This window comes from Columba livia, chromosome 7, assembly GCF_036013475.1.
Source record: "Columba livia isolate bColLiv1 breed racing homer chromosome 7, bColLiv1.pat.W.v2, whole genome shotgun sequence".
Taxonomy (NCBI): Eukaryota; Metazoa; Chordata; class Aves; order Columbiformes; family Columbidae; genus Columba; species Columba livia.
The window spans coordinates 8,398,037-8,416,520 of NC_088608.1; the positions used below are offsets into that span (position 1 = coordinate 8,398,037).

Here is an 18,484-nt window from a genome sequence, read left to right on the forward strand (position 1 = left end):
AAAAGGAAAACCAGCATTAAAACAAAACATAATTATAGCTCCTTCACTTTTTTGTCTGGATTAGGAAACACTGTCTGCAAAACTAAAAAACAACTAGTTATCTTCAACAATAACAGTATATTTTTTTCTGAGAAATACATTATGCATTATGTAACAATAATGTTTGGAATATTTAATTTTATTATGAACTGTAACTGATTTACAATCTCATCTGGTGGAACGTCTGTTAATAGTTATTCATTGCAGTCAGGTAGTGTGTGCTGTGTATTATGATAAACTTCAAGATATATATGCAGGTATTTCAAGTTGCACTTATTCTGGAGCTTCTGTGTCTGATTATAATTAGTTTCACATACTTGTAACAGCAAAACCTTATGAATGTATAAAAAATGTTTGAAAATTGTAAAAATGACCTCCTGAATTGTAGTTTATGAGCTAGTGATAACTAGTAAAACTCGGCTATGGTAAATCTGGAGATGAGCAAGTTGTTCTAGGTCACTTGTAGAGGAGTGTGTAACCCTTGTGAGAATCAGAGAATTTAGAACTGGCAAACAATCTATTGACAGGGAGGAATTAAACCATTAATATTAAAATTGTCTTGGCCTGTTTCTTGGCAGGCTATCTTTCCCTGGTGGAATGGTAGATCAGGGTGTCTGCGATAGGAACACGTGGTACTTGAGGCCTTGGAGCTGATTTGTGTGAGCAAGTGAGGAGGGTGGGTGTGCAAATCTTTATCTTTGCTCACCTACAAATATAACTCCTGAGTTTATGGTCACATAACCCCAATGCATGCCACTTCCACAGCTATCTGCCCAAAGTGAGCATACTGGCTGAAACAGTTTCTAACATTTGTTTTCTTGCCAAATACGTGTATTGCTGAAGGGGGCTTGGGAAGGAAAGAAGTTTGCACATTCTATATCTCTGTAAATGTTGCTGGATCTTTTATTTTCTGCCACATGCTTTCCTTGCCAGGGTCTTTCCTTTCTTGCTCCTCAGTTGGAAATCCCATGGAGGCTGTTCCATTATTGCAGAGAAAAGCTTCTTTAAGATGCTTTTACCTTATAGTTATTTTTTCCTTGTGTTCTTTTCCCTTCAGATTCCCATTTTTCTCTACTCTGTAGCATAAACAGTTGTTCGCTTTTGTAGCCTGAAGCTCTGTTCACTTCTGTGCAAGCAAAGGTGGAATTGTCTGTCTCTTCTTAATGCGCTGTCAGTCTTTTTTTCCTAGGTCTTTCACTTGTTTTTTCCTCACAGATCATGCTTTTTTCTTTCAGCTGCCCACATTTTTTTCCTTATTGCAGTGGTCTTGGGTTCCTTTAACTTCTGCTCCTCTCTTTCTGCCCTGAACTCTCAGGAAACCTGTTGCTGCTTCCCCATCTTCTCCACTTTGCCTCTGTGTCCTCCACACAGTGCTACTGCAAGGACAACACCTTGGAAGCTCTGCAAACACTCTTTTTCCAGGGGTTGGTTGAGTGTATATACGTAATTTAATGTACTCAGGGCTGTACCTAGCTAAGGTAGGCACAGACTGATGTAAAAGTAAAGGAGACACATGAAAACGTTCAAATCTTGGAGCACATTTAATGGTTTTCGATAGGTAAGAGTCACAATCTGAGGCTTTTTTTTAAATTCTGTGTTGTAATGAATGTGTATGTGATGCTAACAATAATTTTATTTAAAAAAAATTAATGTTTCAATTACTACAAAAAAAGGAAGGTCTGCCACCCAATCCATGGTAAATGTTGTAGAACATTTTTACAAAGTTTATAAGCAAAAGTATATTTTAAAGTTATTAAAGTTCTATAATGAGCTACCTTTCTAAGCTCACAGATAAAAGTATCATATTCTGTGGCTCAATATAATAATTCAGTGAAATTAACCAAGTAAGTGGTCAATGAAGCAAATGATTAAAAAGCAGAGGATTGAAAAATGAAGATTAAGAAAGGATAAAATTGCATTTTCTATTGCTGTACATTTTGTAGGTCATAATTAAAAGCCCACTGCATAAAGAAGTAAAACCACTCTTTTAAACTGTGCAAAAGCATGTAAGGGTACTTACATTTTTACCCACTGTATCAACCTATGTATGTGTGGCTAACTTGATGCAGTGTATGTAGCCAGTTAATATCTTAAATTGATCTCTGCTTCTTTTGCTACACAATGGATGTTCAGCTGTATTCATTGGTGACTTCAATCTTTTATATTTCTGATAAGCACTTTTATTTTAAAATAAGTATACAAATTGTCAAAACTGGAAGTACATTAGTGAGAACACCTGCTCATTTTTCATGCTCATATATAAAGAGGATTACAAGGTTTAAAACATTTGCAAGAGAATCTGCAAACCAGGAAAAGAAGTGAATAAATTATTGAAATGGTCTTAGGCAGCTGTTCCAGCATTCATGCCTTTCTACTGTTGTTTTGCTAAATATCCTTAGCTGGATTATACAGGTAATGTGGAGTGCAAGAATGACCAATACACCTGAGGACAGAACTTTTTTTTTTTTTTTTCAATTGCTTATATGAATATTTATGAAGATTGTTTCATTGGCCCACACTGTAGGATCTTTTCTTTCTTATATAGCACTGAGGGATGATCGTTGTTAAACTACTTGGTAGTTGAGGAGAGATGCATCACGTTATTTTGTGCAGCGGGACAGTGTCACCTTAAAATCAGGAGGCTGCAGAATACAGTGACCAAGGCCATCTCCAATGGTTATTTCAAGAACATGGTGTGGTTACCTGGTGGCCTCTTCCCTCCTACCCTGGGAGTCTGGATGTGGTCAGGGCATATTCGTAGAGACTGGAAGGGTCCCAAAGTTCAGGTGAACGTTGTAGGGTACATTTCAAAAACAAGCATCTTAAGTCTAGATCCTTCTAAACATACTAAAAGGTCCTTTTGCAGTAGGAACAATTTCTGATGTGGAGTGCATGGTGAGCAGCATGGTTTAACACCAGTTCTGTTACCTTTTCCTGATCTTGTCACAACTGCATCTATTCCTTGTCCTCACAAGCTTTGAGTGTGAAAAGAGCATCAATCTGTTTATTCTGAAATGGATAGCTGTCTTCATAGAAAAATTTACCAATGAGCTTGGCACTTTATTTGCAGCTTTGATTAGCAGCAGAAATGCTTGGGTACTAGAGGTTATCTATTGTAATCGGTTTTTATTTGATAGGGTTCTCTCTCCAGGAGTGCTAATTTATTATCTTGTTAATGAAACAAACATTTACATTTAGGTTCACAGGCCATATTATGGATTTTTAGGCCATGTGCAGCCCTAGTATTTTGCACAGAGACGGAATATTTGAAGAAGCCCTGAGGACATACCAACACCCTGTGCTCTAAAACCACCCCAAGTAACCCCCAAACCCTTTGCAGCATTGGTTTGACAGCAATTAATGGTGGGAGTGCTTGTGTCAATGGAGCAGCTGCTAAAGGAAAACAGGGAGTTGGGGTTAGAGATCCTGCCAGGGGGATGGCAATGAAGATGTGTTGGGAAGTCAGCAGGACATGTAGCTTGACAGGCTGGGCTATTTCTTTTAAGAGCTAGCTGCTCTTAAATATTATTTTCACTCAGAAAACTCCTTTTGACTTCACAATGCTGATGGCGATAAGCAGCAGCTTAGACACTCTCAGATGTATGTTGCTATAATTTCTTGGCTGTGCTACATGTTTGACCTCATGCAAAGACACTGCTACATGCTTGGTATATGTCATCTTTGGGTATTGCCTCCTTGCATTGATACCTGTAGCTGGATCTTTGCTTTCATCCTATGGCTAGAATATTTTGAATTTTGTGTACTTGGTACCCAGAGTCATTTTTAGCTCTGTGCATAAATTAATTGCCTTGGATTTTATCAGCATCAGACTTCCACAATTCCTACTGTTGTCAGTGGAAATTATTTGAGCTTAACACTGCTGAATTTGAAGTCATTCACTTTAAATATGTAAACGATTGTCCTCAGGCAATTGGGAGTAAATGTAGTGGCTTGAGTTTTTTTAACACTAGTTCTATAACCAATTAAGGATTACTACTCAATAATTCTGACATTATTAATTTCTTATAACTAATATTTACCAATATTTCAACACTATAGGTATTACATGGGAGTCTTTGAAAGTCTCAATGTATTCAGTTTTCATAATTAAGTATGATTTTTTTTGTGGTTACCTTTAATATCCCAACTTGGGGACCTCAATTGAATCTAATTATGTTTCAATTGAAAATAAGGTATTCCACAGACTGGAGCTGTAGATCAGGGCTCATTACTAAAGCAGCTCATTATTTTTAATGAGCAACTTCATTATATCTGATTCTGTGGAGAACGAGACATAATTCTGTAGATGCAGAGAAGCTTGTTAAACTTTAGTTGCCAGCAGCATGTGACTAAGAGCCTGAATTGGGCAGCAAAGATTAGTAGGGTTAAAATAATTACCTTGTAGAATTCTAGCCTACCCCCCTGGTGAGTTATAACACTCAGTCTGCAATATAATTTTCTATTTCTTTTCTGTTGTGTGAACTCTTTTAGACTGGAATAGTTGTATATTACCTTTTAAGGAATTGCAAGGAAAATTCACAATGAAACATAATTTCCATTAATGCATTATTAAAAAGGAACAGGTATTACTAACCAGTGAGGATATAGCTGAAAATGGGCTTATCTGTAAGTCTGATCAAGCTTTTTGTCATCCTGGACACACAAGCTATTTGGTCAAAAATGCAAAATCTGAACTAAATATATTAGGGATTTATAGTTTATTTGTTAGTGTCAAGGGTAATAAAACTGATATTATGGTGTTTCTGGCTTTCATGCTCCAGCCCTATGGCTATGGCTGGTTGTCCAGAGTGTGGAGAGGTCAGCATCAGTTTGCTCCTCTTTGTGTCTGGTGAAAGTGGAGCCAAAACCAGCCCAGGCCTGGTGGTACTGGGTGGCTGCACTTGCCTTTGCGCTCTCACACAAAATAAAAGCAAACTGAAGTTCTGCAAAGTGAATTTTTTGTCAAGTTTTTAATTTGGGCTGATCTGAGCACTAGTTAACTGGAGGAAATGAAGACAGATGGTCTGTCTCTTCCTCTTATGCTGTGCATCTCCCCTGCCCTAATGGCGGGAACATAAAGTATTTCTGCAGGTGCATGCAGAAGAAGAAAAAGAACAACATAATTCATATTTCTTAATCTTGTTCTGGGAAGCAGTCGAATTATTTGTGAATGAGACAACAAATGCCCTGAAGCATTGTACATATATTTCAATGCAGTCACTTTGGTAAAGTTATAAGCAGCTGAAAACAGGGCTTTATAAAAGGAAATTCCTTAGCAGTAAGGTCCTATCAGCCTTGTCTATAGTATCTTTTAAATGATTCAGATTCTACAGAAAAGATGTGTAGGTCATTACACACTCAGATTGACATCTGATTTAAAACATTCAGTCATGTGTTTAAAAAAGAAAAATTATATAAGGAACAGCTGCAATAACAGATGATGCAGAAGTGGACTGGAAAGACCAAAACAGCTGTTTTTACACAGGAAAAATATTATGAGCAGATTCTTTTAAAATTCCACAAAGAGGAAAAAAACATAGATCTGATCAGGAAAAGAGGTTAAGCTCTACTTCTGTAAAAGAAATCTCAAATTGATAATTCTTCATGAAAGCTTCCACAGAAGAAGGGGAAGGAACATAAGGGGGGAGTCTCTGAAGATTCAAGGAAGCAAACAGTATCCGTCTGCAGTGTGGAACAAAAGAACAAAAGGACTAAGGAAGTTGTGTCCAACATAGTCCCTGTATTCACTCTCTAGAAAGACACTGGAGTAATTCTAAAGCTATTAATATGTATGTAGACAGGGAATGACAGCGTGGTAAAAAAAAAAAAAATTAAATTAATCAACAAGCAATGGTTCAAAAGGTGGCACATCAAACCTGTGTAACTGTCTCTGTGGTTTATAGGTAAGGTGGAAGCAGTATGTGATATATCAACTTTAATAACTTCCTGTGTGGCAATGCCATTAGTTGACTTGACAGATATGATCTAGATGAAATCATTGTAAGATCATCTTGGAAGAGTATGAGGAGCCACTATAGTAGTGTTTGCCAATTGAGAGTTTTGGTTCCTCAGGAGTTACTGGATCCAGCCCTCTTCAGTATTTTCATGAGAAGCTGGCTGGTGAAATAGAGAATGCACTTAGTGAATTTGTAGGTAGCACTTGAACTGAATTAACTTATGTTGGAGGAATCTCCTGAGAAACCAGAGAGAATATAAAATAGCCTGGATAAAATAGTGATACAGTGTAAAATCAGCAAGATGAGAAACACTGTAAACACAGTTTTACACTGTATCTGGAAAGGTGCATGAGTAGGAGATGGGAAGAACTTGCCAGGCAGCAATTCAGTGGAAACTTACTTGGGTGTTAGTGGAAAACAAACCAAATACACATAAACAGTTTAATGATGATTCAAAAGATATAAGACCTGATGCTTGTCAAGCTCTTATTAATAAATGGCAAAGCTTCTTTCTGTTTGAACAGAAGTTTTGCATACTTCTCAGTGAAACAGGCACAAAGATTTGTGCTTCCCACAGGGGGTTTCCTTACTGTTTGTGGACTGTTTCTAATATATCTGACTCGACCCGCTACTTACATGGGTGATAAAGGAAAATACAAAGCATTTATTTTGCAATGCAATCAGAAATTTTTTCCCATTTTAAGGATGTTTTTGTTGCAGAGGTGTTAATGCAGCATGTATGAGCAAATAAAAATGAGAGTTGATCTTGCAGTGCAGATAATAACATTGAAACCACTGTGTTACAACTTATGTGAAGGACAGTATAACATTTGTCTGAGGTCTCTAGTGCTCCTTAGACATTGAGCTTAAGTCCCACCTAATCTGGCAAAATCCTACTTTGTCACTGAAGTTGATTATTATTATTTCTTTCCATTATAATTATTATTATTTCTTTCTATCTGCAACTTTAGACATCAGTTAAGACTGTGAAGTGTTTTGGGATCTCATTGATTTTAACAAGAGCAGAATGAAACTGTAATTACATGTGTTGCACTGTCTGTCTCAAATCAGTTTGATGTGGTTTCTGTGACTGGAATTAATATAGTTGACCACTGGTAACACTGTTTTTCATTTTGCATACATGAAATTTTTATGCAAATCCCTCAAAGCAGGTGAAGATCAACAGGAGAACTACAGGAGTATGTTTTACATAAAAAGGAACCATATTTACTTCCATACAGCTACACTTTCACTGTCTTTGAATTTCAAGTACATGATAAAACATTCCTTCTTGTATATCTACTCTATTTATTAATTTATCTCCTTATAACAGAGCATTTCTACAACATATAATCTTCTGTTTAAGTAACTTCTCAATCTAATGCTGAGTAACACAATTTTGATTTTGTTGGAAAGATTCTTTTATTTTTATTTTCCAAATCAGAGCATGTCAAAAATAGAATTGATCAGAATTGATACTGCCTGTTCAAGTCAGAAGCAATTATCTGTAAACTCAAAAGATAACAGTATCTGCAGAATAAAGGCAGCTGGTAGTGAGCCTGAAATGACATTTAAAAGGTGCATTTCATGCACTGTTTTGATATGCTGTATGGTTGGGTGACTGCACATTTGAGCTTTGTACCAAACACCTGGTAAGGTAAAAATTCTCATCTCTAGAATTCTCATTGTTCTAGTTTCACTCCTTGAAAATCAGCCTATAACCTCGAAAAAGTTGACTCTTGAAATGTACAGACCAATACATAAGTCTGTGTAGTACAAATAGTTCGCAAAACCTATAAATGTGATAAAACAGAAGTCAGGCCTAATAAAAGCTAGTCTTTTCTGCCTAATTTAGTTACTAATACAACTAGTTCTGTATGGAAGTAGATGTTGCATGAATCTTGAGTAATGCTATGAAAGTGTGCAACAAGAATTTGACAAGTTACTTACTGATTTTAATAATATGTTGATAAAACAGCGTGGTTTTGTCTGTTGCAGTTCTGTGGTAGGATTCATTCTCCTGGAGTCAGAAAGGGCTTATGTGCATTGTGTATTAAAATTGTGCAATACATATATTTTATTCATAATACTAATCTGGAGAGGTGTTTAATATTTGGTATTCTCTATAAATATATCCTGCATCCCTAAGTGCTTGTGAAAGAACATTAACAACATTTGTACTTACGGGATTGCAGACCATTGTATGGCAGATGTGTAGCACTTGGAATATTTAACCTGAAGTGTTCTACTGTCATTTTTGTGCATGAATATGTAAATAACTTTTGCCATCTGTTTTCAGATATAAGTGGACCCTTCATCATGATTGTAATATTAATAGATAATAGTTTTTAAATGTGGTGAAAAGGGGTTGATTCAGCACAACCATGAAGCATGGGCACACTGAAATTATATGAAAGACTGTTATCTGTGTGGTCTATGATACTGTGGCTTTGTTTTAAATGGTCTTGTTCCAAATATTTCAAACATTTATGGGTGTTTAAATGAAAGAAGTGTAATAAAAAGAAAAGCGATGTGCTCAATGGAACTTTCAGAGTTAAAATGGGTTGGAAATGTGGATTTCTGTTTATTGAAATGAATTGGTTCCTGTTGAATGATAGCAGAAGGCTCCTCCTTTAATTTGTTGCAAATAACCTATAACATTTTTTAAACATGAACTTGGTTATTAAATAAATGGATTGGCATTTGACTTTCAAATGCATAGTCTGTCAAACTATCAAATGAATATTAAGTAAAATTAAGCTTCATATTTTGACAATGCTTCTATATGCAAAAATCTGAATTATACATCCATGACTCTTAAAATTAAATGAACGCTTTCTGTTGAATGCAGGTACATAAAATACGTGGTTCACTATCACTAGCAAACTTCAGTGACAATGTTATACGTAATGCACCCAATTTACTTGAAAAATTTAATTTAAGTTTGAGAAAGGCAGGATAAACAATTCAGTAACTCTGCTCATAGAGGTGATTTTTGAATGTGTTTATACTCTGAAATGTATAAAATGGTTATTGCTTATCAGTAACATGAGTGATATTATTTCATATTAGAGAGGTTTTTATTTCATAAATATATTAAAAATAATACGTTCTGATTTTTTAGATGCCAAGTTCTGATTTTATGTATGCAACACTTCTGGATACCTCATGCTTTTCATATTAGCTTTTATTTTTTTGTGCCAAGATTCCTCTTCCTGAGAACTTCCTTCAAATATCTTTAAAGACATCAGAAGTAGATTAAATCTAGGGTCAATAATTATGATTTATTTAGCCTCCCAGGCTGATTTTTGTCCTTTTTGACTGTGATCCATATTGTTCAATGATAGCAAATCCACTAATCTATGTCTAAGTGAGCTGTAAGATGAGACCATTGACCCTGTGCTTCTCCCACTGTGTCCCTGGGTTGTAGCCTCTTTGGGGAATTAGGAACTCTGAAGAATCACTTAGATGATCCCCGCAAAACCAAGCAGCTCTAGACTGACAGGCATTTAGATATAGCTCTGAATCACTGCAATGCAAGCCCTTCCCAAATTTCTAAGTCCTTGGAAACTTAAATTCTTTTTTGCAGAAATTATATTGGAAACTTTGTCTTGCACCCTATGTAATGTTGGCTCATCAGAGTTTCGTCTTTAAAACAACAGGTTGTCCTTGGCATTAGCCTGTTTATGCAGTTTGTCTTGCATATATTGACAGGTTTAAGTTGATGCTTTTGTACAGGATAATACTGTTCTCTTTGAAATGTTTCCTTCAGTTTTTCCTTCTTTTTGTAGCAATAATTTATGGCCACAGAGGGCTGATACAGGATTGTCATGAAAAGGAAGACCTGGGTATTCCATACATGTATCTTAAAAATGAAATGCTGTTTCCAATGACAGGGAAGTCAACGAAGTAGAGAATTCTAAAGCACATTGTGTAATAGAATATTCATGCTCAGTAGATACTAGTTTGTGTACTATTATTCTCTAAATAGAACTCAATGGGTGTTAAGTAAATGCTGTAGCTGAGGTGATAAGAGTCAAGAAAACAAGTACACAAAGAAAGGGGTGCGTTTTTGAGGAGGTTTGTTGCATCATTGAGAGTTATGCAGATATCTTTTACCAGGATTATTGGGAAAAAAAAGCATACTACTTTTTTAGGTGTGCTGTTTGGTGTTTGTTAGGAAAAACTGTGAGTTGAATACTGTGAAGAGGATTTTTCTTTTTTTATTTGTTTTTCCAGGTAGTTTACATTAATAAGTGATCTAGTAAGTAATGTAAAGAAACCTGAGGAAAAGGAGCTAAAGCAAAAACTGAGTGAATACAAAGACTTTTCTTAAAGCAGATTTTGCAAAGAAGTGCCACCACACCAAAGGTATTGTTGTGAACTTCAGCAACGCACTTTGTCATGCAGAAGCCTGAACTCCTGAGCTAGCTCATGACTGGCAGTGGGACAAGCTTAATGGAAAAGTCAAATTTGTGGTTGAGTTAGTGGTGACCTTGTGCTACGCTGTGCCAAGTAGGACAGCGTACTGAAACACAAGCAATGCAGGGGCTTTTGCACACAGAAGCAGTGATTGAAAAATAGGTGCCCAAGTGGCATCTGGCCACGGAGATCCAGAGGAAAAAGGGAGCTAATCATTATCGGATTAGAGTTTCTTAATGTAGTCTGTGGATTACAGCAGCTGTAAATATTCTTTGTGAAAGAGCCTTGCTGCCAGGGTCCCTGTGATGAATAGCTGCCCTTGGAGCTTTCCTCTGGGGAGTGTTTAGAAAATGTGAAAGTAGAAAAAGCATAAATAGAGCACATTCCCTTTTAATAGCTTATCCTGGCTTCACACACTGAGTTTTTTATTGTTTTGCTTTTTTCAGGAGGGGAAAATCTAGAAGAGTCCAAATAACCTTCAGCCTTGCAGTATCCTACACTCACAGCTTCTTTTTGACTCAGATATCATGGCAAGTTTGAAAGATGATGCTAGGTCAAGGAACTGCTTAATTTTGGTGTCTCCTTCACCAAAAATACTCTGGGAACAACCTGGCACTTTGGTTTTTTTGCTTTCATCTTCCAAAACCATAACATTTGAGAAATGTTTGTGTTCAGAACTATGTAAGTGCCAGAGCTGAGAAGTTTTGACCATGTTCTGAGAGATGGTACCTGTCTCTGAGCATCTTGAAAGCACTGAAACTACTAGTAGAATAAAGTATCACTCATGGAAACGTGAGCGGCAGAATTTGGTTATGTAATCTGCCCTTTAAGTTGATTACTTTAGCAATTTTTATTGCTATTTGTAGCAACTTTTATTGTCATACAACTTTCTGAATTCGTATGATCTTCAAAAGGAAGTCACATATTACAGTCAATATTCCACTTAAAGATTGGAAAGAGGAAGATATTTATCCAGTCCAGCTTACCTAGTAAAAAGTGAGTTTTACATTTGACATCTGTAAGAAATTAGGTAACTAACTATGATCAGGCTGGCAAGTAGCTATTGGGACTTAATATATATACACACACGCATAATATATACTTACATATTCATTTATGCATAGGTATACACAAACATATTTTAAATGCATGCAACTATCACTAAATACTAAATTGAATATGATAATTTGTCTTTTCCTTTGGGGAGAATAATTATAGTAGTTGGAGTGTTAACAAGATATGTGGCTTTGTCAGTTTGTATTTATTCTTGCAGAACTCATTAAAATGAGATTTCCACCCTGACTAGAATGTTGCATTGTACTATAATATTTAGGGGGGAAAAAATTGCTAAACTACTCTAATGATTTGATGTGTCCTGCTATCCATCTTCCTGTTTGGTTCCCTGGGTTGCAAACATTTTAGGCCAATAGCTATCATTATCTGCTTTTACAATGCCTGAAACAATACACCACATTTCACAAAAAGAATTTATAGATAAAATAATAATCACTTTGTAACTCTGAACTGTGACTCCTGATGGATCTGTCATTTTAAACTTGCATCAATTTGTCTTTCATCTTCATTTAGGTTTTGCTGTTAGGATTAGTGTTCTTGCTGTGTCAAAATGGGAGTCTTCCTCATGAAATCATGTAAGAGCAGTAGATTAAATTAAAAATAAGGCTTTCCTAGTATGCATTACACACTTTGCTTTTGTCTTGGAGTACTTTAGGTCCAAAAAAGTAAGTTCTATAATGTTATCTGGGTTTGTTGCTGGCTCAGTCTTTTCCAGCCCACCTGCCCTAGCCTTGTTCTAAGGCATGGGCAGTTTGGGCAGGCAAGGTGCCTGCTCCCTCCTTCCACCAGCACCACACTGTGTGCAGCAGACAGGTCTCCTTGGTTGAGAACAAGCACCAGCTGAGGGATCCTCAAGGAGATGCGGGAGAACAAAGTAACTGACATCCACACAGTTGATTCCTGGTAGGAGATGTGAGCAATTATGAGCTGCTGCTATCACTGAGCTGATGCAGTGAGTGCACCGTTGTCTTCTCTGCCTCCCAAAGCAGGCTATATTTTCATCAAGGATATGGACAGTCCTGACTGAATGCCCTCAGGAGAGAGAAGAGAAACCGGTATTACTTTCCCTCTCGGAGCTGAGCCAGCTGTCAGTGTGGAGATGTGTGAGCAATAGCAGGGAAGGTTTACTACAATTGCTCTAGTTTATTTTTTACTTTGAGGCTGTAATCCTCTCAAATTTAGGATGATCTCTGGGGTAATATCTGTGTCCCCACATGTAAATTACCTGTTAAACTGTGGAATTTGGGTACTTCTCAGCTGCCTTTAAGGTAGTTAGATCTGGTTGTGGCTTCAGGAGATGAAACTTAATAAAGGTTTATATTCCCTGTTATCAACCATCTAGGGTGTAGACTTAGTCAGGACCTTTTCTCAGATGCTCAGTGGTGCTGGAGGTGTGAGAGTTTTCTGTTCTGGGGCAGAGAGGTGAGGGCTGAGCTGTTACAGGAAGAAACTGGCACGATGGATGGAGAGAACTGGAAATTCAGACTTACAGGTATTGTGCCACACACTTTTGGATATGCATAGACCTTTTCTGTGCTTGTTTTGCTGCCCTCAGCAATCCACAGTGAAGCATTTGCCCACTTTGTGCATAGAGAACTCTGAATGTCATTTAAAAACAGAAACAAAAAAACCCACCCAATAACAGCAAAATAGTAGATCACATAAAGCCTAAATTTCAAAATTTAAGTTTTTTTTAGGAGTCCTGAGTAAATAAAAAGGTATTCTGTATTCTTTAATGGAGAAACCTTTAGTTCATACTTATATGTAATACATTGCAAACATAGGCATCAAAATGAAACAAACCCCAAACCCTTCCTCAGAAAACAGCTGTGGAAATTAGTGGTGCTGCACTTGTAGCCTGACAGTAACATACTGGCTGTTTTATTTGCTCTGTAATATGTAATGTTTGTTCTATTTGAATTATAAAGGAACATGATGAATGAATTGGGTGTATTGATTGAACTTCTGTACCAGTCAGAAAACATTTTGTATCGCAAGCCTTTGTGCTCTCAGAGTAGGAATTTAAAAATGGTTTAATTAGAATGTGGGGAAGTATCTCCTTCAGCCAGCGTCTGCTAATGATAAAGGGCTTAAAGCAGTAAGGTCCAACGACTTGTCAAAGGAAGTGGGAAGCCATGAAAGATGATGGTATTTGTTTCTCAGACTCTAATAATAATCTGGTTTATTTAGGGTTTAAGTGTTTCCTCAATTATATCATCTATTGAACAAACTTACTATTTTTCAATAATTGGCCAATCTTTTTAAAGACATCTAAAAAAAATTATCAGTATTTCAATTAAAAATATTGGTAACATCTAGTAATAGAGAATTGAGGTAATTAGTTCAAAACTGAAAATCTTGTTTTATCAGTAGCTTCTGTAATCAGCCTGTTTCTAATGTTCATGTTGGCGTTAAAAGCCAACACAAAACACAGCTGAATCCTTTAGAAGTTTATGGGATGTCCACAGTAATCTGTCCGTTCCAGTACTTTTTCTTATAGTTGGTTCTTCTGAAGAGCTGTTGACTGACAAAAACATGTTTCTATTGAACTTAATTCCAACAGAGTGTTCATTTTAGAACTAAGTTGATGGTTTTAGTTCTGTATGGTCTAGTGATTTTCTGTATCCTCACAAATGGGAAGTGCCTTCAACTGTGTACGCTAATGCTGTGCATGTGGAGAGACACTGCACGACCATCTCTCACTGCAGCACCTGCAATTCAAATTCCAGAGAGATTCAAAGCTTTTATTTTGGAATCAGCATATTTTAAAATACATTAACCTGGAGCTGATAAAAATGCCAGCAGTGAAATTTAGTCTGCTATGGGAGACCTCACCTTCTATAGCATCATGGGTCTTTTGAAGACCTCTTTTTAGAAATGAAAGTCACCCTAACAGAGGAAGAGCAGTGAAATATAGCAGCTGAATTTTTGCTGTGGAAAACTTGCCTAGTGACAGTAGCCAGTTGTTCACTTTTCTCTGTAGCAGAATTCAGAAATAGCTATTTAGTATCTCCATTCTGCTTTTGTTGAAATAACATTGGCTTTCTGTGCTCCAGGTTCAGTCTGGTCTGTGATAGCACTGGTGGTTTTTCTTTTTTTTTTTTTTTTTTTTTTTTTTTTTTTTTTTTTTTAAAAGCCACTACAAAACCCCCACGAAAAAAGAAAAACAACCCACTCTCAAATTGGTTTGGAAGTGATTTCACAAAAAAAAAAAACCAATAAATTCAGAAGTGTATGACTGAAATGTGGTTTTCTGTAGGTTATAAGCTAGGTGAGCACAATAGATGGGAATTAAGACTCCATGTAGAGCACATGGGGAGCAGAGGTTCAGCTGGTGGCAGCCAGAGGTTATTCTGTGCTGTGCATTTTGGGGCCCCCTCCTGCAGCTCCTCCTCCCAGGAGCTCCCAGCACTGCTGGCACTGCAGTGAGGCTAATGAGGCAGGGCTGCAGTGCAAAACCAGGAGGGTTTGGGGAAAGATTAAATCAAGAAGATTAGGTCTGTTTTACTCTGGAATGATACTTGTTCAGCATCTTCTGGATGCTGGGGGGTGAGGGGAGATGGTTGGAAATGAGAAGAGAGAGGGACCGCACTCAAGTAATGAAATTTCAGATTAAGTAATAGTGATTTTTGGAAGGCTACTTTGAACACCCTGGGACAGGGATGCAGGGATGGCAAAGCATGTTACCTAGCAACTGCTGGAAGGGAATTAACCCTTTAGTACCCATCCTTTCTGCCTCTTCAATAAACTGGATATAGAAGCTGAACTTTTACAGAGGAAAGATTGCAAATGTTTCTACTATTTGCAGTGTAATGTTTTAGAGAGGCTGTAATTAAAATGTTAGCAAATAAAACAGCCCTGAAATGGTGTAGTGTGTTTAAACTACCTTAACTATTTTAGGGTTTATTGGCAGGTTGTTTATAACCATGACTGATAGGTCTATCACCAGCTATAACACTCCTGCATTTTTGCAGTGTGAGTTTCTGTAACATGCAAATAATGTCAGTCATTTCCTGACCTTCTGCAAATGTGAATCTCTTGAATATTAGAGGGGTTTATTTTGTTACAAATAAAAAGTATAGAATATATCAGCTCTATACTGTAGACCGGACTCCCAGCAGTTCAAGGTTCGTCTGTCAAGAACAGTGGTGTTTGCTGCAGTTAAAGCTGTTAAGTCAAAGTGCCTAAACTAGCTAAGGATATAACAGAAAATATAGCATTACTGGGTAACGGAACTGTTGTTGAGATGAAAACTCCTTTTAGATGCCATGGCTTTACCAGATTGCCAAGTGTGATGCTGTGAAATGTGTAGACAGAGAGTGTTTAGAGGGCAGTAGAGGATAACAGATCAGACACAATTATGTGTGTCGTAAACCAAAATAAAGACAAGTTGAACTTGAATGCCACTAGTCTAGTTTTTGTTACCTAGTCTGCATAGTAATCAATATCTTTGTCGGGGTGCTCATGGATATGTGGTATTTTTTAGGTATTCCAGAGGAAAACTAAATGGGCCTTTTACAGCAGTCAAATAGAAACATTGCTAACAGTGTTACTAATGTTTGTTCAGTTTTCCCAAACAGGGATGTCCTTTGGTTAGCTGTGATTTTTCGAATTATTGAGGTGTCATAACCTAATAAAGCAAAACATTTTAATCTGTTTATTTTCCATGTTATTGACATGGGCCTGGTATTTCCTGCACCATTTTACTCATATGAGCACCTTGGGACACTTTCCACTCTTATTCACTACCCTGTGAATAGTGGCCAGAGACCTACTCCACCAGGTGCTCGTGCAAACGCTGCCATCCTTTGTTTTAAATAGAAATGTCTTCAATAGCAAAATCCTTCTAGACATAATTTCAACAGAGGAAGAAATAGTATAAACCCTGGTGAGAGAAAGCAAATCTCCATTTCACATCCATCAGGAGGGCATTTGTGTCACTGTGAATTTTCTAGTTCCTTTCTCTCATGTTTGAGAACTGTCTCTGTTTTACCACAAGTGGAAACCTGTAGGTGATTTTTTAGAGGAATATATATCTATAGATGAATTTTTGAAGAGACTCAGTTACGCTATGTCTAAATATCTGTTTATGCCACCCTTTCTCTCTTCAAGAACCTTTCTCAGAAACAGCTATTAAAACTGGAGATGATCTGCCTAAAACTATCACACATTATATAAGAGTCTCACAAATTAATTTTACTGAGTGCTTTCTAATTTTAAATTTAAATATATGGGATTTAGAGATTAATTATTTCATTAAGATCTACTTATATTTACTGTCACAGTACAGACTTTTAAAAATAGTCAAACAAGACCAAAGTCTCATTTCTCAAACAAGTTTGAAAGGCATCAGTGGTTACTGAAGACAGTCATGGAGACAAGCTTAATTTTCTAGGTGATGTAGGCAAACTTTCCTCCAGCTGCATCATGCTTTGTTGATTACATACAGGAAAAGTTAGTTTTTAAAGATTTGCTGATAAAATGGAATCAGGATATTCTTGACGTTTTTCCTTGCCTTTTTGCTAACTCAGAGAGTAATAAATAAGATATAGAAGGACAGAACAAAGCTAATAATTGCTCCTGTTGAGGAGCAGTTTAGAATGGCTGAAAAGAAATGCAGCCACCCAGGGACATACTTCATTCTCTAAGCTGGAAAAAAAAAATCAGGAAAGATGTGTCTGCTGACCTCATCTTGGGCTGCTCCATCTTACAGTGCAGACAATAGGACTTAAAGATGAATTTTTACTTGCAAATCCTTGTGTGAAGCAGCTCTGTTCCAGGGTAGCAAAACCTGCACTTGTGTGATTTCTTTGAATTGAACATCCTCATCCTTGTGTAAGATGGGAGGCTAATAGGGACCAAAAACAGAAGAAAAAAAATGATGTTTTATTTCTTACTTTATTGGCTCTGTACTGGCATGTGATTAGATGTTATAGGAACTGCCAATGGAAGTGATCAGTGGTTATTTTTTGAGTTGTGGGTTGTTGGCTTTTGGGATATTGTGGTGCTTCCTTATGCTCCTGAAAGGCAAAAGGGGGAATTTCACAGCTGTCCTGTGCCTGGCAGTGGGGTGGGATGAGAGGGCAGCTGCTGCTATTGGCTCTGCTTCAACCTTCCTTCTGAGAAGCAGGGCAGTGGTCCTCAAACAGGGTCATCAATCAGATAAATACTCCTCATCTTTTGTCCAAAATGGCATTTTGAATTTGAGGTTTTGCTTCCCAGTTCAGTCCTGCTGGGTTCAAACCTCTATGTTCAGAACCGTACCTCCAATCTCAAATCGCACACCAGCGGTGTACCAAGTGATATTTATTTCACAGAGGCCACCAGTAATATAGATAACTGGCACATATATAGTGAGTGATAGGGAAATATTTTTTCTTGTACACTAAGTCTTTGGGTGGCTAATTTGAAGTAATCATAAATGTCTGAATTATGATAGTGATTGGTTTAGCTCAGACTAACATGTTGGCTTTGTATTTCGTTTAATGGCTCAAACTTAGAGACAACCTTTGGATTGACCAGGAAAAGCATGAATAGATGTGACAAAGCTGTCTTTGTACATGCACCTCCAATATTGCTGTATAGTGCTTGTTCAAAATAAGATATTTTCACAACAATAATGTAAATAAAAAATTCCGTTACCCACTGCATGATAGCAGACTGAAGGCTGGGTTTTCTCTCTGCCTCCTTACAGCATTCAGTTAAATGAAAATTACTGATGATTCTGTCAACATCCTACCAGGTAACTATTGCATATCAAAGGCACACCACAATGCAGAATGTTAAATTGCAATAGGACAACAGTGAATTTTTTTTTTTTTATTTGAAATTAGAAGCTACACAGATTTCTTCCCTTTCTGATTTTTCTCATTGTCCTTTCACAGACATTAATACAACTTGAACTGGAATGTAACATGACATGAGGCAACAGGAATGTAAAAGAGGTCTTTGAAGCCATTTCTTTTTATCATGCTTTACTCTTAATAGGGTTT

The 18,484-nt window shown here is 37.0% G+C and overlaps 1 protein-coding gene and 1 long non-coding RNA gene across 2 annotated transcripts in view; both read left to right on the plus strand.

The window, feature by feature from the left end:
• DPP10 (dipeptidyl peptidase like 10) overlaps positions 1–18,484 on the plus strand; it is a 495,948-nt gene that overhangs the window by 62,439 nt on the left and 415,025 nt on the right. The window lies entirely within an intron of this gene.
• LOC110355337 (uncharacterized) overlaps positions 1–18,484 on the plus strand; it is a 96,792-nt gene that overhangs the window by 33,538 nt on the left and 44,770 nt on the right. The window lies entirely within an intron of this gene.